Here is a 26,937-nt window from a genome sequence, read left to right as displayed (position 1 = left end):
TTTCAGCAACATCTCTACCCCAAAGCCCTTTTGGGATGACCCTTTATTAACAACATGATCCATCTAGAAGAATATTCCTGAACTCTGCCCTTGGAATTAATAATTTCTTAGCAATCAACTAGAGTAAATTCTCTGCGGCAAGGCCTGAGGAAGAAAATAAAACCTAAGAGGAAGCACCTGCATAATTAAAAAGGACAAGCCTCCCCCGCCCCCCTTACAATGCAAAAAAGATGGAGTGAAAGAGACACGGAAATTGATGGAGGATTCAATTCCAAAGACTCAATCTTGGACCAAATGAATTGTTTTGTAGCTCTGAACATTTAACGGGTCACCTTAACTGCTAGGATTTGCTGAAGAGCTCTGCTGATGTGTATGTGGGCACAGGGCTGGCCCAGGGAACTTGGTTCTCTGAAGGTAAGGTTGGTGACTTGGTCAGGGATAGTCACCTCTCACAGCGGTGTTGGAACAATAGTGGTGGGCTGTCCAAGGGATGCAGCTCTTGTCTCTCACAGTTGCTGTATACAGAAGCTTTTCTACTCATCTATTTCTGGCTTTAAAAGGAGGCTGTAATGTAGACTTTTTAAAGTAGAGGCTCTGAGAGCCAAATTTCCTAGGTTCAGATTGTGGCTCCTCTGCCTATTACCATCCCTAAGCCTCAGTTTTCCCATCTCTAAAATACTGACAAACTTTCATAAATACAAACAAAGCAATGAATCAGAGTAACATTTCATCAGCTTTGCTCACCGCCAACAGATGGCAGGAATCCTCCTGACCTAGCTGTGTATCTTTAGACTTCTGGTGAATAACTGTATTTATGAAATGCATTCAGGGAAGCCAGTTGATAATTAGATGAGCTTCCATATTGGGGTCTGGGAAACCCAATTTCATCCACTGCATATTACAGCTGCATATCCATATCAAGTTATCTACTTACTTCATTGGCTTACAAACTGGGATCCACTGGACACCAGGGTACCACAATGGAGCTTCAAAAGTCTCTAGGGGGACAGGAAAGGTGAAGTAGGTAACTGACAATGAGTAGATGAGTTTCATACCCTCCATATCTTCTTTTAGGCAAAGCATCTGTGACATAATAAGAAATATATATTTGGTCTCTGCCCCAGTTCCTGACACAGAGCTCCCAAAATCCTTGTAATCCTGAGTGATGGGGCTGATAGGAGCGTCTTACACAGAGCACATGAATCCCTCAGAATTTCCCAGGTTACAGAAACCTCTTTTGTTCTAATGGGGTGACTCTTGGTGGGCTCCTAGATAGCTTCAGGATAGGGGTTAGTTGCCAGAAAGACTAAACCATGATTAGAAGTTTGGAACTTGCAGCCCTACCAACCAACCTCCAAAGAGGGAAGAGGTGCTGGAGAGTGAGTTAACAATGGATCATGCTTACGTGATGAAGCCGCCATAAGAACCCCTAAACTAGCGTTCAGAGAGCTTCTGGGTTGGTGAATGCATCCCTGATCTAGGTTGTTGGCAGAGCCCAAACCAGAAGGAGCGCAGAAGCTCCTGTGCCCTGGACCATTCCAGACCTCACCCTATGTACCGCTTCATCTAGATGTTCCTTTGTGCCCTTTACAATGTCCTTTATAATAAACCAGCAAATGTAAGTAAAGTGTTTCCCTGAGTTCTCTGAGCCAGTTTAACAAATTATCAAATCTGAGGAGGGGGGTTGTGGGAATCCCTGAGTTAGAGCTGGGTGGTTAGAAGTACAGATAACAATCTGGACTTCCGTGGCATCTGAAGTGAGGGCAGTCTTGTGGGACTGAGCCCATAATTTATGGGGTCTGTGCTTAGTCCAGGTAAATAGTGTCAGAATTGAGTTAATTTGTAGGACACCCCGCTGGTGTGCAGAGCTGGAGAATTGCTGTGAGGAAAAATCCCACACATTTGGTGTCAGAAGAATTGTGAGTAAAGAAAGCTTTCCTTTAGCACTTTTATTATTATTTGTGTCATATAGTGAGATTCTGTGTAATATTTTATTTGCTTTTGGGGACCTATTGATGGAAAAAAAAAAAGGGAGTGAGAGGAGGAATTCACTCCCAGAGTAAGTTAAGTAGCTTAGCCAAGATTGTGCTAAATGGGTTGGATGCAGAGCACAGACTAGGACCCAGCACAACTTCCAACTTCTATTCCCAGGGCTATTTTCATGGCCCTGAAGTGCAGGAGTTCACACACTTAATACTCCAATCCAGGTGCTGAGTTAATGTGATTGTGTGATTCCGGCTCTTTACCTTGGTCTGGCAGGGTCTGTTCATGCCCATTTGGAGGTTCATGAGGTCACCGAGGGGTTATAAGGAAATAGCTTGGATGCTTGGCTCCCTGGCTCGGGTCGGATGATATTGAGTTGGAGGACTTAGGGGAACAGGGAAGGAAAAAATACAAAAAGCTTGGCGTTGCTCCCTTAGCCTCCTAGCTTCCTCCGCTGACTCATTTGGGGAACAAAAACACAGGAAAAAAATACAGAGTACCTGCGCCTTATTATAATGACAAAGGGGACTTTAGAGCAGGCTGGGAAGCCAGTGACTAACTCATTAAGACTTGAGACCAGGTGGGAGACCAGTACTTGTTGTTATTTTGTAACATTTCTGAAAACCCGTCTTCTAATTCAGATTTTAAAACACTACTTAAGAGAACTTTAATAAAAGATTGATTGGAAAACAGTATGGTAGTCCCTCAAAAAATTAAACATAGAATTACCATATGATCCAGGAATTCCACTCCTGGGCATATACCCAAAGGAACTGAAAGCAGAGCCTCAAACAGATATTTGTCCACCCACATCCATAACAGCGTTATTTACGATAGTCAAAAGGCAGAAGCAATCCGTGTCCATCAATGAATGGATAAATAAAATGTGGCATATACATACAGCAGGATATTATTCAGCCTTACAAAGAAATGAAATTCTAGCATATGCTACAGCATGGATAAACCTTGAAGACATTATGCAAAGTGAAATAAGTCAGACATAATAGTGATCCCACTTAAATGAGGTACCTAGAGGGATCAGATTCAGAGACAGAAAGTACAATAGCAATTGCCAGGGGCTGGGAGGAGGGCGGGATGGGTTATTACTGTTTAATGGGCACAGTTTCAGCTTAGAAAGACAAAAAATTTCTGGAAATGGATGATGGTAAGTGTTATGCAACATTGTGAATGTACTTAATGCCACTGAACTATATGCTTCAAATGGCTACAATGATAAATTTTATTTTATGTACATTTTAGCACAACGAAAAAGGAAAGATTAATGCCAGGCAGTGTTTTGAGAGATATATATAGTATTTAACAAAGAAGAAAAATTCAAAGTGCTCCACCCATATGTCCTTTGGCCTTTAACTCCATTGTGACATCTTCCAATTAGGACTCTATTATTGAGAGTACAGTAAACAGGATGCTCATTGTGGCGGGAACTGGATTTCTGGGGAAGGATCCTGGATTTAATCTTTTTAGGAAAAATCACATAACTCTGATGTATTATTAGTATCTTAATGCTGTGAGTTGTTTTAAAGAGACAGTGCTTTTCTCAGCTGCCACCTGGAGGGAAGAAGTGGCTCAGAACTCAGGAATGGTCACTGGTGAGCACACCGGAGAGACGGCCTCTTCCTGCCACTCTGTGCGTAACAGCTTTGTTTCAGAGATAGCCTTATCTTGTTACGGAAAGCACAGGAGAGAAACAAGGGCCCCTTCCTACCAAGGTTGTGGAGAGGGTAAACATGAAATCAACGTATATGAAAGTGCTCAGCAAGTGCCTAGTACACAGCAGACACCCAAGGAACATTCTAGAACTTACGCTGTAATTGTCTACTACATTCTAGGTATTTTCAGATTCATTCAAAAATCCTAATTGAGCATGTATTATGTGCCTGGATCCCTACAAGTCATACATGATAAAACAGTCAATAAAATTAATTTTCTGCTTTCATGGTGCTTGCATTCTAGTAGGAGGGCAGAGGATATACAATAACCACACACTGCCAGTGGAGGTAGGGGATAAAAGAAAGATAAAGAAGGAAAGTAAGAGGACAAGAGAGTGGGGGGGGGGGAGGGTGGTCTTTTATCTGGGGCAACCTGGGAAGACTTTTAAAATCAGATGACATTTGAACAGAGACCTGAAAGGCAGGTAGGGGGGTTTGCATTTGGATAGATGAGTGAAGGGTGGTCTGGGCAATGGGAGGAGCAAGCAAAATTTCCTGAGATGGGGACATGCTTAGAAAGTTCCTGAAATTGCATGGAAGCCAGAGTGGCTAGAACAGAATAGGAGAGGGCGAGAGTATTGGAATATGAGTTCAGCAAGGTATGTGTATGTGTGTGTGTGTGCACATCTTGGGGAGTGTGTGCAGTCATATAGAGGATGGCTCTGGAAACTTCTTCTGCAAAGGGCCAAGAGCAAGTATTTCAGACTGTGGGCCTCATAGTCTCTGTTGCAGGCATTCAGCTCTGTTGTTGTAGGCTGAAAGCAGTTATAGACTGAAGGTAAGCACACGGACAATAAAAATCCAACAAAACAAGTAGTCTCTTAAAGGCCATGGTAAGGCCTTCAGCTTTCACTAAGACAGACAGGGTTGAACAAAGGAGTGACAAGATGTGACTTCCATTTAGAATGATCACTTTGGAAACCAGGTGAATCCTAAGGAGCCTTTACAATACTGAGGGGAGAGATGTTGGTAGTTTGCATTCAGACTGAGTAGGAGGATATATTTTGAAAGTAGAGCCAAAGTAAGTTGCTGACAGATTGGACTGGGGTATGAGGGAGAGGAGTGGTGGACAACAATCAGCTTTATAACCTGGAAAAGGGGCAGAATGAATGAAGCTGCCCTTGACTGGGTTGTGAAAGACTGCAGGAGGAAGAACTTTGGGGAGAAATCAAGAGTTCACATTTTCACAAGTTAAGTTTGAGATGCCAATAAGCGTAGAAGTGGAGACGGCAAGTGATAGGTGAGTTTGACCTTCTTGGGGAAGATCAGAACTGGACACATCAGTGAGGAAGTCACTGGTGTGGGGGTGGGACTGAAATCAATGGGACTGGATGGAATCAGGCCACATGAAAGATTAGCGAGATTTATCACATGGAGTGTGTGGTGCATCCTGAACAACAGGACCACGCCATGGTTAAGGTTTAGGCCCTGGAGCAGGTTAGCCTCTGGGTAAACCCTGCCCTGGCCACATACTACCTATACGTTCTTAAGCAAGTTAGTCAGTCTCCCTAGGCCTCAATCTACTCAACTGTATCCAACTCATAAAGTTGGTGTGAGGATGATAACACCCAATACTTGCCAAGCACTCAGAAAATCATGCCTCATCCTCCTGCTTAAAACCTGTAATGACCTCTCTTGCTCTTAAAACAAAGTCCCTAATCCCTGGCATGGCCTCCAAGGTGCCACCTGCTCTTGGCCCCTGCTGGCCTCTCCAGCTTCCCCTGCCCGTCTCCCTCTCAGTTTCTGGGTTCCTCACACCTGATCTTGGTTCTGTTCCACAGCCGCACCACAACATTTGCTCCAAACTCTTTTCTCTCTCCTTTTCTCCTGGCTCTTATTCATCCTTTAAATTTCAGCTTAAACGTCACTTCCTTGGCTAATGGTTCCCTGGAGAAGCTGACAGCATCCCAACATTTAGCAATCCCCTGCAGGCACACCTCTACTCAAGGTGAAAGTAGGATTCCCTTGCACTGCCATTAGTGGATGTTATGGTGAAGTCTACTCTACCCACCATCAGATGGACAGGGAAAGGAAACCAATATTTTTTAAAGTGTCTATTTGATTCCAGGTACTATATTATGCACTTTCTATACATTTTATCAATTAAACTTCCAAAAACTCAATAAGGTAAATATTATTATCCTTCTTTGAGATGTGAAGAAGTGAGGATCAAAGATGTTAAGTATCTTGTCCAAGGCCACAAGCAAGCAGGTGATGAAGCTGTGCTTTGAACCCCAGTCTGTGTCCTCCCTGACCTGCTCTCCTTCCCCCATACCTCACAGCACTGACAGATGGATTCTATTTATGCAAAACCTTGTAGCCTGAATCCTGGGACCAGAACAAGAGCTATTATTATTTGCCTGTAGTTATCCATTACTACAATATTGCCTATAAAAAGTAATAATAAAGATAGTAGGGAAAAGCCCCACTCCCTTCTATTTTCTTTTCCTTAGTGCCTTTATTGAGAAGGCCCTTTGGGCTAAATTCTCTTTTCATGATCCTGTAGGTGGTTCTGCACTGAAGCTGACCCAAGCAGCCGTCAGAGGAAGGAGCCACCCTTTGGCCGCTGGGGATAAATAAGAAAGTATGTCACACTTTTGTTACAGATGTTAAAAGAAAATTGCTGCATAAAAACAAAAACAGAAAGAAAAGAATAAAAGAGACTCTGTGCCATTTCCACTGGTTTTGCACCACAAAGTAGAAAGGTGATAAGACTTGGAATCAGCACCCCCACAGTTTGAGCCCTTATTTTGTCACTTTCTGGTTGTGCGACCACAGGAAAGCTCCTCTCTTCCTTCTCTGAGTCTCACTTTAATCAAAATACCAACTTTGCCCAGTGGTTATGGGGCTTAACTAAGAAAAGGAATATGAAAGGGCTCCTGCTTTCAACCGCTCATCTTGTTAAACTTTCCATACATGGTGCAAAATGGATGCTGAATGAATTTAAAAGACTTGAAATATGAGCCTGGAGAGGACTTCTGTATCACGTGGATCAGACCATCAGCATCTCAGGAGGCAGGGAGTCAAGTACAGATGTTCTCAGTGACGACCTGAAAGAGTGGTTTTGATCTGGCACAAGGTATAATCTCCATAGCCCTCAGTTACCTCATTTACTGAATGATGTGACTGGTGATTCTTCTATACGTCTATGTGCCATGGGCCCCAGAAGACAATCACTTGAGATTTTTTTCTACATTTGAAATTTATAATTCTACAGAAAAAAAAAAATACTTATTTTAATCTAGGTCCTACAGCAGGCATTTTGTTCTTTCCCATCATTTAAATTGTTGAAAAATGTTTGTGATGCTATTTAGCCATTATGTCCATTTGTATTTATTACGTGTCTTTGTTCAAACATACTGGGAATAGTAGCATCCTGGAGGCTGGTTGCTTTCTTTCCAGGGCTATGCCTGTAATTCAGATAAACACCACTAGGTGGAGAAGTCTCAGACCATGCTATGTTCATCCAAAAGCATTTCTCTAGTTCTTCATGTTGGAATCTACTTAACATGAATAATAAATTCTAAAAAAAAATAGTAACATGTAGGGCCGGCCCGGTGGTGCAGCGGTTAAGTGTGCACATTCCGCTTTGGCAGCCTGAGGTCCGCCGGTTCATATCCCAGGTGTGGACACGGCACCGCTCATCAAGCTATGCTGTGGCAGGTGTCCCACATATAAAGTAGAGGAAGATGGGCACAGATGTTAGCTCAGGGCCAGTCTTCCTCAGCAAAAAGAGGAGGATTGGCAGATGTTAGCTCATGGCTGATCTTCCTCAAACAAAAAAAAACAGTAACATGTATTTATTAGGATAGTTTGGTTCTAATAGCCACCAATAAATTCCATTTTCTGAGCTTCTAGAAGTGTGAATATGCTTTATTCTCTTTATTCTGACTTATCAAAACAATATCAGTATTTAGAAAATAGTGCCTTTAGAGAACAGATATCCCCACACCCCCTAATTAGGAAAATCAATTGATTTAGTCACCTTACATATTTCCATGTATTATGTCTCAAAAACCAACCCATGATAACCAGAATCACCTGAAGAGCAAGCGGACTTGATGATATTACTAATATTATTAACTAACATGAGATATCAGAGAGTACTCGGTAAATAGTGTATGCTCAATAAATAGAGCACACACTATGAGCCAGGTATCTCCACCTGCCTAATTCTTAATTCCATAAGTATTTATTGAGTACCTACTATACATCAGGCAATGTGCATATTGAGGTTAAAAACAACCACCACCACCACGGCCTTAAGCTTATATAGTCTACTGCAGGGATACATACATTACATAATTAAATAATAAATAATTATTAGGGAAATCATTGCTATGAAAGAAAAGAAGAGAGGGGCTGGCCCGGTGGCACAGCGGTTAAGTTCACACGTTCCACTTCTTGGCGGACCAGGGTTCGCCGGTTTGAATCCTGGGTGTGGACATGGCACCACTTGGCACCATGCTGTGGCAGGCATCCCACATATAATGTAGGAGAAGATGGGCATGGATGTTAGCTCAGGGCCAGGCTTCCTCAGCAAAAAAAGAGGACTGGCAGTAGTTAGCTCAGGGCTCATCTATCTTCCTCAAAAAAAGAAAAGAAAAGAAAGAAAAGAAGAGAAAGCATGACAGAAAATAATGGGGAAGGAACTACTTAAGATGAGTGACAGAAAAGATGTTTCTGATGAGGTGCCAACTAAGCTGAGACCTCAACAATGGGAAGGAGGCAAATATGCATGTTCTCCTTAAGAATATATGTAAAATCTATGAGGCAGTAAAGAGCTTGGAGTGTTTTAGAGAATTTAATAATATCTACATGGCTGCAGGAGAAGAAATAAGCCATAGAAGAGTGAGTGCAAGATGTGCTTGGAGAAATAGGCAGGGGACAGACCATGAAAGGACTTAATCCTTAACAAGGAGGTTACAAGAAACAGAACAGGAAGCTTCTGAATGCTTTTCAGTAGAGGGGTAAAATGACATATGTTTTAAAATGATCACTCAGTGCTGCTGCAGAGAGACTGTACTGGGCTGGGTTCAGTATTGGAGGAGACCAATGAGGAGGATGTTTTTTGTTTTCTTGTTTGTTTTTCAGTGACTCATGATTCAGGCTCCAGCAAGGAACCGATGGCACTTTCGAACAAGAATAATTTGGGAGTTTAATACAGGGTAGAGGTAGAGGTGGGGTATAAGGAAGCCAGAAGAGGGCAGTGCCGTACCTTGGGGACAAGGAACAGTAGACAGCCATTACTAGACCACACACAAAGGCACAAATGGATGGAAGGGTAACTAGAGCATGGAGACAGAGGGCTGCCTCCTGGCAGGAAATGAGACTTTCTTTTGAGCATCCTTGCAAGCTTGTTGCAATCTTGAAAGAAAGGAGCCCATGGAACACACACCATGACCTCACTGTTCTCCTTCCCTCCAATTTCCTGCTAGTACTGTCGATGAACTGAATCCAACCGGAAGCCCAAGGGCAACAGGGCTTACTGATGGAGCTTATTTAGACCAGCCTGCTGAAGAACAGAGCCGGATGGAGAAGGGTGGAGAATAGAATTGGAAGGGAAATAGAAAATATGCCACCCAGGTATGGTGGAGATGAAGGCAAATGAAAGAATTCAAGATATGCTTGGATATAGAATGCCCACAAGGTGCAGATACATTCTATATGGAAAGCAGAGGAGAGAGAGGCATTAACTATGAATCTTAGGCTTCTATTTGGAGTCATGGGCTTGATTAGGGTGCCATTTACTAAGATGTGGTAGACTTGGGGTCTAACGGATTCTTAAGAAACTCAAGATTCATAAGCATGTGAAGTGTAAGATGTTTGGGAGGCATTCAAGTGGAGATGTCAACTGGGCAGGTGGATAAACAAGACCATATCTCAAAATACACATCTAGGCTGGAGAGAGAAACTTGAGAGTTGTCAGCATATACACGGTGTTTAATGAGATGATAATGGCTCTTATCTAGAGAGACATTATAAAGAAAAGAGAGAAGAGGATCTATTTTCAAGTTCTGAGATCAGACAGAGGAGAAGAAGCCAGCAAGAAGACTGAGCAGGTGTAGCCACAGTGGTGGAAAGAAAACCAGGAATGGGTGAGGTCACAGAAATTAAAAGAAGAGTACGTTTCAGGCAGGAGGATGGGCCAATTGTGCTGAACGTACAACTGAAATGACAGCAGTTCAAGACCAGATTCAGTAAGTGGATCAGGCAGAAGCCAGAATAGATTGTTTATAATAAGCCTGTGGTACAGGTTTCATTATATATATATATTTATTTTAACAAATGAAAAGAATAATGCTGAGATAAATTAAGTAGCTCTTTCACTTAGTTACTAAATATTTGGATGCAGGCTTTTGATCCCAAAACCCATGCTCTTTCCATTCTGCTGAGCAATGCTCCAACTCTATGATTCATGCTACACAGGGAGAAGCTTGGAAGGAGCTGTCAAGTTAGCAGCTCACCCCAGGTTTCTCCCAGATCTGACCTTCTCTCAGCTCTGGCTCCTGAAGGCAAGAGATGAGGAAAGGCTTCCCCTCCAAAGTGGAAAAAATAACATAAAATAAGTGGCAAGATATTAATCTTGAGACCATTTACAGAGAGGTGTTAAGTGCCCCCATTGGCATTAACAGCAATGAGCTTGGAATATCACTTGTACAGCAAGCTGCTTAGCTCTGCAGATAACAAGTCACAGCAGGCCTTCTTGGGTTGCAAATGTAGTCACTGTTTGCCAGTTAACTCTTTCCCACATTGCTTTTTATATAACCAGCCAGGGAGCTTTGCTGAGACAGCATGATCTGCTAGCAAACAGCCCCAGACGGGAGTTGGAAGAGCTGATGTGATAGAAGTAGTAGTGGTAGTAACAGACAGTAGTAATAATGGTAGTAGAACAGTCATTAGTAAACCTGAGCCCTTGGAGGCTCTCTATTTTCTGAAATAAATTTCTGAGCTTAGTATGAGTCAATGTCATAGGCAAGACATCATTCTTTCATCTCAAGAAATTTCAATTTGTCTAAGTTGTTCTGAGCATGCTAAATAAAATATTCTGTGGTCTTTCCAAGTAGACTGCAGATTGTCCTTACATCACGTGTGATGCCACAGACTAGATTGCTTCAGGAGCAGTTGGTTTTGTGTCCTGAAGAGAGTTGTTACCTCTTCTGCTAGAATCATGACTTCCAGCAGGTGAAATATAGGGATCTAATGGATGTCTTTTGCTTGCTTGACTTTCGAGCAACATTTGACATGGTTGACATCTCACTTTCATAAAACATGTTTTCTTTTGTCTTTCTGAAACACAATTTCCTGGTGTTCCTCCTACCTCACTGATTATTCTTTCTCAGTCTCTTGTGCTGGCTCCTCCTCTTTTCCTCAACCCATAAATGTTGAAGCATCCTGAGGTCTGTCTTAAACTCTCTTTACTTCTCCATCTATTCTTCTCTCGATGGAGGGTGCTGATTTAATTTATCATTCAAAATCACCTTCATCCACTGTGAGGGAGCTAAAATGCTAAACCAGGCAATAAGTATTATAGGACCACAGATGTGTTTCTAGGTGACCACATCCTCTACGTGGCAAAGATTCTTAAACAGTTCTCTACAGACTCTGGACTCATACTCAGTCGTCAACTTGATATTTCCACTTGGATTCAAATAAGCACCTCAAGTGTAACAAGGGCAAAACAGAATTCTTGTGTTTATTCTTGCCAACCTGTTCCACCTTAGTCTCTCCTGTCCCAGTAAATGGCTCCATCACTCATAAAGCCAGTCATTATCTTTGATTTCTCTTTCCTCCTTCCCCATATCCAATTCACCAGCAAGTCCTATTGACTCCACTACCATCTTGGATAAAGCCACCACCACCTCTTGGCTACATACTGCAATGATATCTTAACTGGTCTTCCTTCTTTGATTATTGGTTTTCTATAAACTATTCCCCAGACTTTGAATAAAACACATGCTCCTAACTTTGATGTGCAAGATTCTCCATGTTTTGGCGCTCTCCCACCTCCCTAGTACCACTTCCTTTCCCTTCACCTCTTATCTACTCTGCTCCAGTCTCACTGGCCTTCTCAGCACTTTGAAGTAGCCCTTCTCCCTACCTTGCAAGCTCTGGTCCTCAATGGCTAGCTTCTTCTTGACATCCAGAGTTCTGCTTAAATGATGCCTCCTAAGGGAGACTCTCCACTGGGGTTCCTCATCTGAACCACAGAACACAGCAAATGATTTCAATAACTTTTCCTCCGAATTTTCTCAAGGATTGTGTATTACTAGCACCACTCCAGATGCACAGAAGAGAAGTTAGTTAACTATATCCAATGTATGCCTTAGAGTAGTTGGACTTAATTCTCTAGGGGAACCCCTCTGAATAAGGCAAAATATGCTCTCTCATCTCCTGTTATTCTTCTTCTAAAAGTGGTTATTACTGTCTGGTATTTTTCCTCATTTATTTACTTATTTGTTTATTCCCTATTTCTTCTGCCTAGATTATACACTCCTGAAGAGTAGAGACTGTCTATTCTCTTTGCTGCATAATATGCATTCAGTAAGAATTTGTTGTAGGTAAGTAATGGAGATACAATGAACCAAGATGGAGAACTCAGGAGGATGAGGACTTCTCTCAAATCTTTCTAAGGCTGGGCTTCTCTTCCATTTCATTTTTCTTTTTTTGCATTATACCATGCTATGTATTTTTTGATAGTCCTCATCAAAACTCACAATTATTTCATTGTTATATGTGCTTATTGTTTCTCTCTTCTCCCTAGAATATGAGCTCCATATAATGAGAGACCGTATCTGACTTGCTGTTCTATGTATCCCCAATATTTCACCCAATGCCTGGCAATATAGCAGTTTTATTGTTTAAATAAATGTAAAGAGGGCAAGTCTCTGGGTAAAGAGACTCTGGTCCAGGCTGAGCTTAGATCAACCTTGCTGCAGACTTTTGAGCTTGTTGCTAAGCCTGTATGTGTCAGATTTCCGCATGTGTAAAGTGAATACCCATTAAGACCCACCTTATAAAGCATAAGGAATAAATCATTCTACACATAATTATTACATGCTGTCTTAGTCTGAGTTCCCCAGAAGCATTCTCTGAAACAAGGATTCTAGCGCCACTAATTTATTTGACAATGAATGCAACACTGGTAGAGGAGTGGGGAAAAAGAAGATAACCACCAGTGTGGGCAATGGAGCTTGATCCCACTGAATAAATGGGGAAACAAGGTAGAACGTGAGCCTCAGATTGATCCCACCAAAGAGAAATGGAGCTGGGGTATTTATACAATGGTCAATCTTTGATTGAGGGCTGTTCCAGGGGCTATTCATTTCCTGGCACTTCAGGCTGCCAGGAGGGTGGTGAACCTAGCTCTAAGAGAAAGCTGTCAGGCAGAGAAATACAGGAGCTGCAGGTGGAAGCTGGTCCCGTGAGCACTGAAGTGGTAAGGGCACTGGGATATGGGGTATGAGGGGTGCTTCCAGAAGCATCTGCTCCAAGTGTCTACTGTATGTCAGCAACAGCCCAGTATCTAGCCCAGTAACCTACATTTAGCAGGAACTTGCTTTTATTCACAAACCCTCTGAAATGTTATACAAACTATAGATAATTATACATTTTTAAGGGAAAAGTTGCTAAACTTTAATCAGATATTCAGAAGTATTTATGACCCCAAAGGGTCAATGGTATATGACACTATCTGACTTGAGATTTGTCCCTTTTCCCTTCACCCATTTGAAAACATGTTGAGTGCACCACAGAGCAGACATGAAGGCCATTCCTACTGACAGCCTCACAGCAATCTCAGGGGAAGTTTCAAGACTCTCCCCACCCATGAGAGTGGAGATTTGAGCCAAGTTTACCCAGTTTTCTGGGGCAAGAGGCACCGCCCCAGTAGACATCTTCTACACATGTCAAATGAAGATAACAATCTCTACCTTATAAGGCTGTTGGAAGAATTAAATGGCATAATGAAAGTAATATATTTAACTATCTAACATAGGCCCTGGTACCACAGCTCCTAGAGGGCAAATGCAGAGATCAAATTTTTATTCTTCGTTTATATGTCTAGAATCATTGGACACATCAATACATGCTGAGCTGAAATTTAAGTAGAGGGAAATGAGTGACAGGGTGAGTAGGCATCTGGACCACAGCGAGTTTTGGCCTCTTGGATATTTCCAGAGAAGGCATTTAAAGGTAATACACACAGAAAGTGCATTTATTGCATTAGCAGGCTGGTGTCACTGGGCTTGGACTCTCCAAGTGCTTAAATGACCCTCTGATAATGGAGACAGCTGGAAGGTCAGACATAAGGAGATGCTTCAGATGCATTTCCAAATATTTCCTTGCTGCAGGAGGTGGGGTCCAATAGAAATTGATTTCCTGACACTTGCCTAAAGGATGCCAAGTCCACATGCTCAGCTGAAAAGATTTCAATCTTAGGTACATTATCAAAAAAAAAAAAAGTGGCTTGGCTGGTACTTTTTTGTGCTGTCTGCATATTGGGCAAAGAGCCACCTAGAGAAGGTAAATGAATTCATAGCCTTGTAGACTCATGGGCTAGAAGTATTTTCAAACAATTGCTTAGAGGCATTGCAATAGCCTGGGGAAGAATCTGGGCTTTAGTAACCAGAAGGTCTAGGTATAAATTCTGGCCTGGTACTTATTCTATGGGAAGCATTAGACCAAATTGCCCTAAGCTTCATGGTTCTTACAAGAAATCAAATCCAGGTTGTGAAGATGAGCAGCGTGTGTGCACATGTGCGTGCCTGCAAGTGTATGTGCATGTGTGTGTAGAGAGAGCAAAAATGGTAGTTGTGATGAGTATCGAGCCCAGCCCTTACTTGGAGATTTTACAGCTGAATCAGTGAGGAGAGGAGGAGTTAGGCTAATTGCCTCCGTCAGGCTTATAAGTAAGCAAAATAGAGCAGAGTTCAGCAAAATACTGCCCACAGGCCAAATCTGGGCCTGTCTTTGTAAATGCCGTTTTATTGGATGACGGCTACGCCCATTCATTTCTGTAGTGTCTATGGCTGCTTTTATGCTAATAGCAACAGACTTGAGTAGTTCTGACAGGGACCATATGGGCCACTGGCCTAAAATATTTGCTATCTGACCCTTTACAGAAAATATTTGTTTACCCCTGAAATGGAAGATAAGTGACATTCACATTACCAGCTGGTGAGCTGGTGTCCTTGCGCCCATCTTTAGCGCCTGCATCTTCCAAAGCTAAGAACTTTTCTTTTTCAACATGGTGAGAAATATTAACAGAATTGACCCTGAAGGAGCCTCAGACTTTCATCACTCTTGCTACCCACATTCTTCCTTCTCCTCCATCCACCCCCATCCCCTCATCATGACCCCCAATTCTCTCTCATCCATTTAGCAGGGTGGGATATAGATCCGGACCAAGTTGCTCAACCAGAGTGTGCGGTCCCCCTGTAACCATGGTGTAGTATGAATGACCCCAGGCACTCTCCCCGGAGTATCAATTTTATAGAGAATCAGGTAAAATGTTATCTTTTTATAAAAACAAATATGAAGCTTTGAAGATGAAGCATGGGACTGCAAAAAAACTCCCAATCTGCTTTTGGTCCCCAGAATATCCTCCCCAGGAGGGACATGCTCACCCTTCTCTGTGTTGGGATTTTTAGAAGAGAAACTTGACAAGTGTTCTCTTTGTTGGAACCTGACATGTCAGAGTCAGATAGACCTGCACTTGACTTTCTGTTCCATGGCTAACTGGCTGTGTGTCTGAAGTGCTCCAAGACACCCACAGCTTCCCATTCTACAAAGTGAGGGGGAAGGGTAACTTCCTCGGAAGGTGTGGGTGACAGTGAGCAGAGACAATGCAGACAATTCCAAACAATGGTTCTCAAACCTGACTGCACATGAAAACCACTTGAGGAACTTTCTGGATGCCCACGCCCCACCCTCAGACTGATTAAAACAGAACGGGGAGTGGTGACTAGCACTGGCTTTTTTTTTTTTCTTTTTTTGAGGAAGATTAGTCCTGAGGTAACAACATCTGCTGCCAATCCTCCTCTTTTTGCTGAGGAAGACTGACCCTGAGCTAACACCTGTGCCCATCTTCCTCTACTTTATATGTGGGACTCCTACCACAGCATGGCTTGCCAAGCGGTGCCATGTCCGCACCCAGGATCCAAACCAGCGAACCCCAGGCCGTTGAAGTGGAACGTGCGCGCTTAACCACTGCACCACCTGGCCAGTCCCTAGCACTGGCATCTTTCAAGTTTCTCCAGGTGATTCTATTGTGAAGCCTTGTTAAGAAAAGACTGATGTGTATAGAAGTGTCAGAACGGCAGTGACTCATAACCGGTCAATAAATGGGAGTTTAAAGTGGGGTTGGGCAGAAGGCATTCACCTGGGACTGCCTACTCCCCTGCAAGCTCCAACGTACCCCCGGTGTGGCAAAGAGGCTGAGGTTAAGGTGCCACCCCACCCATATCATATATTTGCATTACAGAGCCTTATGGTGCCCTTAAATCACACCATGGAGACAGCTTCTGGCTCTGCCTGATGCCAGCCTCGGGTCTAAGGAGGTGGCTGCTCCAGAGGTGTCTGGGCCTGAAAGTCCATTAGCACCCATTAATGCACAGGAACCCATGTCCTTCAAGGACCTGCCCTTTGGGGGCCCCCAACAACTTATGACATGCTCTGGAAACATTCTAGAGCTAATCAAGTCTGCCTCTTGCTTCATTCACCTGCTTGCTGTGGACATGGAGAAAAGTGTGTGTGCGTGTGTGTGTCTATGAATTGACAGACTCTTGACCTTGGAGTAAGAGGTCTGGCTTCCCTCCCATCTTGTCCTGGCCTGGGTTCCTAAATGAAGAGCCTGAGTCAGAGCTCGCAGCGAGGTCGTTGATCCGGGAGGTAAGCCCAAGGAATAAGAGTGAAGCTCCGGTGAATGAAACAGCACAGAAGGAACACAAGTGGGAAAATCTGCTGTCAATCTGGTTCCCACTGGGAGTGACTGTGGCTTAGTCTCGGCCCCATTTGAAATATCCACCTGGGGGATGAAAAGGGGAAGCATTTATCCAACAGTTCCAGCCCCTGTTTGGTCAGGGGTGGCTCTTCCAGCATCAATCTCTCAGACAGTCCTTAAAAGCTGCGCAATAGTCCTACTGTGAGCCCGAGAAGCCCCAGGCAGGAGGACGGCTCAGGAACAAAAGCTATTGAAACTATAAGGAACTGTTGGCACAGAATCCGGGGCTGGGAGGACGGGGAGTCATGTAAAAAGGTGCTTGATGTAGGTAAGCTAACGTGGCCCTACAGGGTCTCAAACCCAGGCTACCTACCTCAGAGTCCTCTGCTCCTCACCACTGAGCTGGGAAACGGAGATTCTGGACACAGCATTTCATCTTTCTGAGTTTTTGTGTCCTTGTCTGTAAGTTCTTGTCAATGAATGACCTCTGCCTCCTTCCTGGGCCATGACAAAGACAAAATGAGAAATGTGTGTAAACTATAAAGAGAAGTGCATATGAAAAGACTTATACATTTTTTTCAAAAGGCAAAAATATAAAAAAATAAATTCATCTGTCTATATATAATAGCACGTTCCCGGGTAGGAGAGGATAGGATGAACAGGTTTCCAAGCCACATCCATGACTTGGGTGGTTCTGCTTGAACAGACAGGCTGCCACAGGGAGCCTGGAGCTCAGGCAGGTTCTTCCCGGTTTGGGGATAGCCTTTCTCTGGGGTTCAAAGACACATCGAAGTAACCGGGGGCAGAACAGTTGCTGGGTGTGCCTCTGGTTGTCCTCGAGAAACAAAAGCTAAGACCCACGGTTCTTCTCATACGAAGTGAAGCAGCTTTGCAATGGAAAGACAAGACAGCAATCCGCCCGGAGCAATTATGTTTTCATGATTATTCCCAAGCTGCTGTGTCACAAATCACATTTTCCATCCCCGGGCATGTTGCTGCAGCGCGGCTCACTGCCGTTCCCATCATGCCACCAGCTGACCGCCCCAGCCAGCCCGGGGAGCAGCAAGCCAGTGGCTCATTAACCGCAATACCTGCCCACAGATTGCAAACCCAGCGGAGCCGATGCTGTGTATCTAAGGAAATTCTCCCCATTTTGAAAAGGACTACAAAGTCCTTTTTACTCCCAAACGTCTGTTGGGATTTTTGTAGAAAGACAGACCATGAAACCCTCGAAGATTTTCGTGTCGACCTGCACTACAGCACAGCTGAGAGCGCTGATCCTGGGCGTAGCTTTGACTCGTAAGCACAAACACAAACACACCCAGGCGCCTCGGCTTTAAAATATGGGGATTTAAAGCGCCAGGCCTGCAAGCGCGGGAGCGCCGCAATGCTCATGCCGCCATCATGTGGCTGGAGGAGGAACTGCTCCGTGAATGGACTCGGCCACATTCGATGTGGACCCATTTGTCGTTTCCTTCCTTCCTTCCTTTCCTCCTTTTCTTCTTCCCTCCTTCTTTCCTTTCTTCCTCCTTCCCTCCCTCCTCCTTTCTTCCTCCTCTCCCTTCTTCCTTTCTGTCCTTCCTCCTTCCTTCCACTGGGACAAACTCTGCGATACAAACATGCATTTGAAACAGCTCCTGCTTTTAAGCACTGTGGCGAAAGAGACAAGGTAAGGTGGAAGGGAAGTAGCTGAGTTAAGCGCACTGCTTGCCAGGCCCCTTTCCTGGGCTCCTGGGACTTTACGTGTATTATCGCAGTTAATTCTCACAAAAGCCCTGTGTGGTAGGCGGTGATATTGACAGAGTCGTCAAATGAAAGTAAGCGGGCACTCGACACATTCTTGATGACTCTGTTGTTAAAACAGGTTGGGTGAATTCAGTGTCAAATTGTGCAGCTCATATTAAGAAGAGCTGATTCCCAGAACTTCATAGGCTGTACATCTAGAGGGCACGGAACAAATTATGCTTTTGCTGACTTATTGCTTTGAATAAAAATCAGTATTTCACCCCCCCCCCCCAAAACGCTTTAAAACTATGCCCTTATCCATTGTTCTGTTAGAGTGTCTTCTAATTCTTAATTTGTAAAAGCTCTTCGTATCCTGGCGACATTATCCTTTTGTGTGTTATAGGAGTTGCAAATACTTTCTCATAATCAGTTATTTGCCTTCTTTCTTTGTGGAGTTTCTTAACAGTTAGAATTTTTTTAATTATTAATATTAATTTTTAACGTAACTATAGCTGCTAATTTTCCTTTTCCTTTACAGCTTATGGGTTTCTCCATCTTGCTCAGGAAGGCGTCCTCCACCTCAAAGTATGAATATAGTTTTTAATATTATTTTTTTAAGATTGGCACCTGAACTCACATCTGTTGCCAAACTTTTTTTTTCCTTCTTCTCCCAAATCCCCGCAGTACATACTTGTATATTGTAGTTGTAGGTCTCTCTGGCTGTGCTGTGTGGGATGCTGCCTCAGCAGGGTCTGATGAGCGGTGCCATGTCTGTGCCCGGGATCTGAACCACCCAAGCAGAGCATGCGAATTTAACCACTTGGCCACGAGACCAGCCCCTTTAATATTATTTTTTAACAATTATTTATTTTTATGTTTACATTTAGTCCATGAGGATTTATTTTTATACTTCTTTTAACATAGCTTAACTTCACTTTGATCCAAATGTGAAATCAGTTGTCTCTGCACCGTTAAAATACAGTCTGTCCTTTCCCCACTGAGCTGAAATGGCACATTTATCATAGAGTGAGTGCACATTTATAGCTGGGTCCTGTCTATTCCACCAACATATTTATGCATCTCGACTACCATACCGCTTTCATCTGGTAGGACAAGGCCCCACCACTTACTACTTTTCTCTTACAACATATTCTTAGCCATTATTAAACATTAACTTCTACATCGTATATGTATACATTGTCAGTATTTTTATAGTAAACAGGCGTTTCTTCCATTAATAAAAACAGTCTTCATTTCTGTATCTTCTACAGAGCTTACATTGTTTCTTTGGGCACCTGGCGGAAGAGAAACGCCTCCCATTTGGTTCCTGTCATGAGAAAGGTGGAGCTGACCTTTGAACCTGCTAGAGGGAATCTGATTGGCCAGACTGAGTCAAGGTTTATTCCACTGTTGCAGGGGAGGGGGTCTCAGGTACTATAAACCCACTGCCAGGGGTCCACCCCTCTTACTGAACAGTGGTTGTTTTCAGGAAATGGGGGTGATTGTGAAATGGGCAGAGAGTCTGAAGGTGTTTACTGTGTTCCTTAGCCCCAAATTCATTCAAAAATCATTTATGGATTGCTGTTTATATGCCAGGGCTTGGGACCAGGGAATCAAAAATAAATCTGTGACAGTCCTTGCATTCTAAGATCTCATGGTCTAGAAGGAATAGACATATATGAAGACAAAATAGGTGCCCTACTAGATAGAAAAGTGTAATGGGGGAGCTGGCCTAGTGGCCTAGAGGTTAAGTTCCTGGGCTCCGCTTTGGCAGCACAGCCCGACCTGTGTACCACTCATCAAGCCATGCTGTGGCAGGCGTCCTACATACAAAATAGAGGAAGATGGGCACAGATGTTAGCTCAGGGCCAGTCTTCCAGAGCAAAAAGAGGAGGATTGGCAGCAGATGTTAGCTCAGGGCTAATCTTCCTCAAAAAAGAAAAAGTGTAATGGAGACATGTATCTATTGTGCTGTGGTGACGTTAAGGGGGGAGCAGTGAAGTCCTCAGAGGTGAATCAAGGATGTGATCCGAGAGGAGTGGACACCGCGTGAGGGCATTGTGTCACGTTGCCCCTTCCTTCACAGGGGTCTCAGTCCTGGCTCAGCTCAGCAGTAGAAAGGTGTGTGTATCATTACTCTTGTGTGTGTACATGTGTGCAAGCCGACCTGGCTTCCCTTGCACAGGAGCCTAGCTCAGAGCCACAAAAGTTGCAGACTTAGGTTGAGAGAGTGATTGAAGGTTTGAGGAAGGAAGCAGCTCATACACGTCCTTTTCTTCCCTATCTTCAAGCGACAACACAGGCAAGCATGTCAGAAAAGACAAAGTTCCCGCTGTCCCAGGAAATGGGAGCGTATACACTGAATAAAGACTCTGCTTCATCCTGTACCACCTTCCGCCGCCTCCCCGCTGACACACAAGTGCTGTTTGTTTGAAAGTTTATCTCAACGGGAGATTTTAAGGAAGGGCTGCTTGACATCGCCGTAGATCCTGTGTTCTGCTTCAGCTGTTTTTTGATGTTTGTCCGTTCACACGGATGAAGTCATGAAGATTACGATCTAGGGCAAGATGATATTTTCTGCGGCAATTATTGTTCTTGGAAATAGGAGAGCAGAGTATGAGAGAATGCGAGGGATGGAAGGGATTAAGGCAGCCAACCAACACACCACTGGGTTAACCCCTGAGGGAAAAGAGACCCAGAGAGTGATGTGACTTGGCCAAGCTCACACAGCTGGTTCGTTCTGCACAGAATTATCTAAAGAAAACTCTTCCCAAAATGCTTCACCATCACATCGGTATGCGATTAAATGGAGGCCTCTTTTGATAGAGGCCATCACTTCTTTTTTCCCAAATATCGAGGACAGGGTTATTCACAATTTTTTGTATGTGAAAGTTTGCAAATATAAAATTCTGTTCAGGAGTGTGGAATGCTTCCAAAACCATAAAAAATATAGACTCTTCTCCAAAGTAAAGGTTTCAACCAAGGAAAGGCTAATCTGGTAGGAAATACTTATTCCCCACTTCACAGGTCTCCCTGAAGGAAACTTCCCCTTAAATACTCCTGTCCGTCTGCCTATTGTTCCCCAGAGAGAGCCCCCAAAGTCATCTAACTGGAGAGTTTGGGACATAGACCATCCTTCTGTTCCCCTTTAACATTCCATAGCTGCTTGCAGAGGGCAGCTGTGTTCCTTGCCATGTAGGATAAGATCTTGCCACAAAGAGAAAAATGTCTTTTTTTCTAGCACTGTCAGTGGCCAGGTGGAAAAGTCAACCAATTTTACCAAGCCCATTATTGCCTCAATCTCCAGTATTCTGTCAGTATTAAAGCTGGCATTTTGTTCTCCTTCTGTCAACCCTCTTGGGTCTCCTGTTGATTTAGACTTCCGACAGGGATAAAGGGCATGCTGCATTCACCCGATCCATCAGCGAATGTCAACATGCATTAGCAGTAGCTAATTTAAAGACTGCGTAGCATCCTCAAGATTTCTACAAGTGTCAAGTTGATCCACAATTCCATGGGAAATGTAAATGCTTTACTTCATCCCCGTTGAAAGATGTCTCAAAACTCAACACCTTTTTTTTCTATACTTTTTAGACAGTAGCACAGCAGAATGTATGACTGATGAGAACTGAACTCAGCCTTCAAAACCAGTCACTCGAAAGAGAAGAGTCCAAGAGCCAAGCAAAACCTGGGAGCTTGAGGGAATCTCATGGGCTTCTTTCCCGGATGCTTGGGTTATTTCCTCTGCCTCCTCGAGTCTCACAGAATCTCAGAGTTGGGAAGGTTCTCGAAAGTCATCTAATGCAAACCACCTTGAGGGATTTGAAGTCCTGCTACAATAACCCCTGTAAGCATTTATCCAGGCTCAGCTTCCCCACTGCCGGAGAACTGGAGTTTAACAAAACCAAAGGTAGCCCATTCCATCTTTGAACAAATCTATTTGTGAGGAAGTTTTGTTGCGGTCGATGGTTGGTTTTTCATAGCCTGCTGTAAGTGGCCCCCCTGAACCCCAACTAAATTCTACTCTTTGTAGGACCATCCTGCAATTCATCAGTTCATAGATACGTATTTGTTTACATTTTATCTCTGAACTTGGAGTGCTTCTTAACAATCGAAGGCATCTTTGACTGTGCTTGGCTGGGCAGAGGATGTGACATATATGTTGTTTGTGCATGTGTGAGCTTGGCTGTTCCTCGGAGTGTGGTGAAAACCACCGGCTCTCAACATCTCAGTCATCAAACCATTGAAGTACTGTTATAATAAGGAACAGAAGTCTTTTTGGGGACCTAAAAAAACCTTAACAACTTAAACTTTCTGAAAATCACAACAGCACCAGCATCAAAACGTTCAGAAGGCATCTTGAAAAAAAAAATGGTGAAGACCATAGTAGAGCATTCTTCAACAATGTGTATTACAATGTTCTTATAAAGAGAATAAAATTAATGGCATCATACAACAAATGGCTTAACTGATGTGCCTAATACATTAAGCGCAATAACAATTTAGAAAATGAAACATTTGTTGTTGATCTATGATGTGCTAGTAACTGCTAAACCCTGTCTGTATTTTATTCCACTTAATCCACATAGGAACTAATGAGGTAGTTAGTACAGGCACACCACCCTTTATCCAAAACTCTCGGAGCAAGATGTATTTTGAAATTCATAACTATTTTTATTATTTTAGAAAGGTAATATAGTATATATGTTGTAATTAATCTGATACCATCAGCAGGACCTGGGATATGCGTTTTAATCAAACACATTAATATTTTACAACAAAACACATGCATATTCACACAGAGTAGGATAAAGACAGACTATAACAAGCCTCATGCCAGCTCAGGTCAGGTTTAGCTGCCAAATGAGTTTGTCATGGACTTATGAAAATATGTTCTGTTTTCAGATATATTTGGATTTTAGGAATGCAAATGAGGCATTTTGGATTTGTATTACTATTTCCATTTGGCAGGTAAAGAAATTGAGACTCCGGAAGTAGCTTCCCTGAGGCACATAGCTCAGAAGTGTGGAGTGGTGTGAGACACAGGTCATCCTCACTCCATAGCATACCGTGCATCAGGGTCTTACCCATGATGCTCAGTGGCCTCGAGGGAACATCCGTGTGTCAGATGGTTGAGGACCACAACCATGGCCCCCAAGTCTTCTCTTCTGTAGACTGAGCACCTGCATATTACCACTGTCTCAAGTCTTCTTGCCAAAATGGCCTCTCTCCTTTGAACACAGCTGTTCCCCTCAATTCCTCTTTAACCACCATAGCGTGAACAATTTCATATCACACAGCAGAAGATTCATCTGCTAATAGAAGAACGGAAGGGTGTGGTGAGCAATTCCACTCTATGGCAGCACCAGCCACTTGCTCAGTGGATTAAAACAAAATCAAAAGAATCCATAAGCAGATGAGGTGACCTCTGCTTTTATAGTGCTCGTAATTTTAGAGGGAAAAGATAAAAGAGAGAGCCATCATTGCTTCCAAACTCAGGTTTGAGAAACTTCCATCCCAGTTCTATTGAAATCACAATTCCTCATATAAATTCCCCTGGAGAAGTCACAAATATCATAGGAATTTTAACAATAATTGAGTACAGGCTCTGTAGCCAGCTTAATCTGCCACTTGAATCCCATTCTGCCACTTCCTAGCTGGGTAACTTTGAGAAAATTACTTAACTTGTCTGTGCCTCAGTTTTTCCATCTCACAAATGAGGATAATGATGTTTGTGTGAGAATTAAATGACTTTACATATGTAAGCTCTCAAACTAGTATCTGGCCGTAATGAGGATTCAATGAATATGAACTTTTTATCATTATCATCAAAACATCATCATTATCAGCATGGATATATTTTAACCTATGGAACCATGGTCTCCTAGAAAGGAAAAGTGGCAGAAAGAAATTTAGGAGCCAGATCTGTCTTCCTCTGAAGCTCAGGATCTTAAGCATTAGGCTGTCCTGCTTTACATGCCCGGGAGTTGTGATGCTTGAAAACCAAGCTACCCATGAATTCTAGGGCCTTTCCAAAAGCCACTCCAAGGAGAAAAACCATGTCTTTTCCTGTCTCAGAATTAACGACTTGGTTCAAAACAAAACAAATATGCATGGCCATCTCCATGGAGTCTCCTTGGTACATTAAAGCAGATTATATCTGCCCCAACACCAGCATTATTAGGCTTTACTATGGGTAAGAATTCATGTGGTGCTCTCTAAAGAAACAATGGTGGCTCAAACAGTCTATCTTCAAAGAGATCTCATCCTAGTAGAAGTTACAATGTGTATACAAATAGTTTAGAATACGGTGATATACATATGGTGTATGTTCAGACGATAGACTCTTGGCACTTTGTACTTAATACTTGCTGCATCTGCGTCTGAATTTATTTGTTCACAGAAGATGATTTTTGTTTATTTTCTCCTATGGATTCTTGGATCTTTCAAGGAAGGGGCCATATCTTGCTCATTTCTATATCCACATTGTCTACAAAATGAATGCTTGATCAGGAATGAATGAACGAATGAATGAATGACATGTGTGGTCTGCAGAGCTTCTGATGGGATACAAGTAATTTCTATCATATTGATTCATGCTCCATAAACTGGCCTCTAGAGCCCGCTAGGCGTATACGCGGTACTCAGTACCTCCCACCTGTCCTTCCCTCACACTCAAACACACCCTCATCTGGCCATGCTGGGAAATGGTCCCTCAAGGGCTACAGGGAAGAGGCCAATCTAAGACCTAAAGGAAACAAAGGTGACTTCTCTTTTAATGGCCTCACCAAGGTGGGAATGGGAAATTGAAATAAAAGGAGCACTGTTCGTAAATGCACATTGCCCTACCAGCACAGGCAAGCCCTAGGGAGTGAACTTGTTTAGGTAAATGGAGTTAAATAAATTGTGATTTCCCCTACAGTCTTAGAGGAATTTTAAGGAGATTCCCACTGAGCAACTTTTTAAATGTGTGTTCGTGTATCACCCCCTCCAGGAAGCATTTCTCAGCTACTGCACATGCCATTCTGATCGTCCCCTCCTCTGACCTGCTAATGTGGTGGTGTAGCCTAGTGGTTGTGTTTGAGCAATGGAATCCATCCCAGGTTCAAATCCCTCTGCTCCGTATACTAGCTGTGTAATTTGTCGTAATATACCAAGCCTCTTTAAGCCTATACTTCCTTTAAAAGTGTCAATATCAGTAGCACCTAACTCGTAGAGATGTTGTAGAAATTAAGAGATAATATGCATGTAGAGTACTCAGTTCATTGTTTGACAGAGGTGTCTTAAAAATATTTAAAATTATTTATTATTATTATTATTTATTGCATTTATAACTATGTTGCATTGAATAATAGATGTTCCATAGGTTGTGATCTAAATATTTAATGCATATTTGTTTTGTCTTTTTGATGGCAATAGCTACATATCAAATTTCTGTTGTAGTCTCAGAGTGAGTAAGATGTTTTCAGCAAGATATGATGATTCTTGGCAAAACTGTAAAGCTGGTGAGAGCAAGCTGTGCAGTACAGTGGCAAGAATGTCTCTGAATGTTTTGTCTTCTTTGACCAATTGCCTACCCAAGCTGTCTCCTGCCTATCTCCAGGTGTAATCTTCTCCCAGGTCCAGGGAACAAATTGGAGATCGGATCCTATGAGTAGGTTATACTACATTGTAAGGGGAATAAAAGTTGCTGATCAGCTATGTTTATCATGGGGAGATTATCCTGGAATATCCAGGTGGCCCACTGTAATCACAGGGTCATTAAATGGGAAAGAGGGAGTCAGAAGGATTCAAACCAGAGAGACGGCATCATGAGAAAAACTCACCGGGGTATTGCTGGCTCTGGAAATGAGAAAGGGAGTCATGAGCCAAGAAACGTGGGAGCCTTGAGAAGCTGGAAAAGGCGAGGAAACAGAATCTTCCCCAGAGCCTACAAAAGTCCTGCTGCTATCTTGATTTTATCCCAGTGAAATCCATCTTGGACTTCTGATCTCCAAACTGTAAGATAATTACTGTGTTTTAAGCCACTGAGTTTGCGGTAATTTCTTCCAGCAGCAATAGGAAGTGAATACACTGACCCATGAGGTTAGGTAACGTGGGAGCTCCCACGGACAGTGTTGACTTAAAGTTTATTCAGATGGCCAAGAATAGTGTGGCCAGGAACAGAATGTGACCTGACAAATCGAGGAAAGATGAGCAGAGCCTGAATAGTCATCCTCAGCACTAACATGGAATGACAGGATGAAGCAAATAGCCAGGTAAGGAACTGGGAAGATCAAGGGCGGGGTAAGATATGATATAGGGAGCAAGGGGTAAGAGGGTCAAGACAGGCACTGTGAACAGTGGGAGGGATGGGAGGGAGAAATGCTTGGCTGTGTTGTGACAAGGCGAGGATATGCCTGATAGTTTATAGTTCTGGCAGCTCTCACGGGAGACGACCTGACAATTCACCATGCTGGGAACCTGGTTCTGAGTACGATGTGTGTCTGTACCTCCTATGACACCTTCCATGGCACCTGACACTAAATCAACTTTGAATATACGTTGCCAGACGGC

General features: G+C 43.1%; 2 long non-coding RNA genes across 3 annotated transcripts in view; one reads left to right on the top strand and one right to left on the bottom strand.

The window, feature by feature from the left end:
- LOC111775027 (uncharacterized) overlaps positions 1 to 17,984 on the bottom strand; it is a 72,376-nt gene extending 54,392 nt beyond the window's left edge. Inside the window, exons 1-3 of the long non-coding RNA XR_002810474.2 lie at positions 17,876 to 17,984; positions 17,030 to 17,154; positions 935 to 998 (exon numbers count right to left, since the gene is read on the bottom strand). This is a non-coding gene — a long non-coding RNA (uncharacterized lncRNA). The remainder of the gene's footprint in view (positions 1 to 934; positions 999 to 17,029; positions 17,155 to 17,875) is intronic.
- LOC138915455 (uncharacterized) lies at positions 17,702 to 22,841 on the top strand. 2 transcript variants are annotated; one of them, XR_011421409.1, is made up of 4 exons: positions 17,702 to 18,325; positions 18,920 to 18,966; positions 19,653 to 19,722; positions 20,673 to 22,841. It is a non-coding gene; the product is annotated as an uncharacterized lncRNA (long non-coding RNA). The 2 variants fall into 2 exon arrangements; XR_011421408.1 differs by having other exon boundaries at positions 19,653 to 19,812.
- The last annotated feature ends 4,096 nt before the right edge of the window (positions 22,842 to 26,937 follow it).

The sequence above is a fragment of the Equus caballus genome, chromosome 9 (assembly GCF_041296265.1).
Source record: "Equus caballus isolate H_3958 breed thoroughbred chromosome 9, TB-T2T, whole genome shotgun sequence".
NCBI lineage: Eukaryota > Metazoa > Chordata > Mammalia > Perissodactyla > Equidae > Equus > Equus caballus.
Note: the sequence above shows the minus strand (reverse complement) of the source record. Positions and strands in the feature narration are given on the sequence as shown.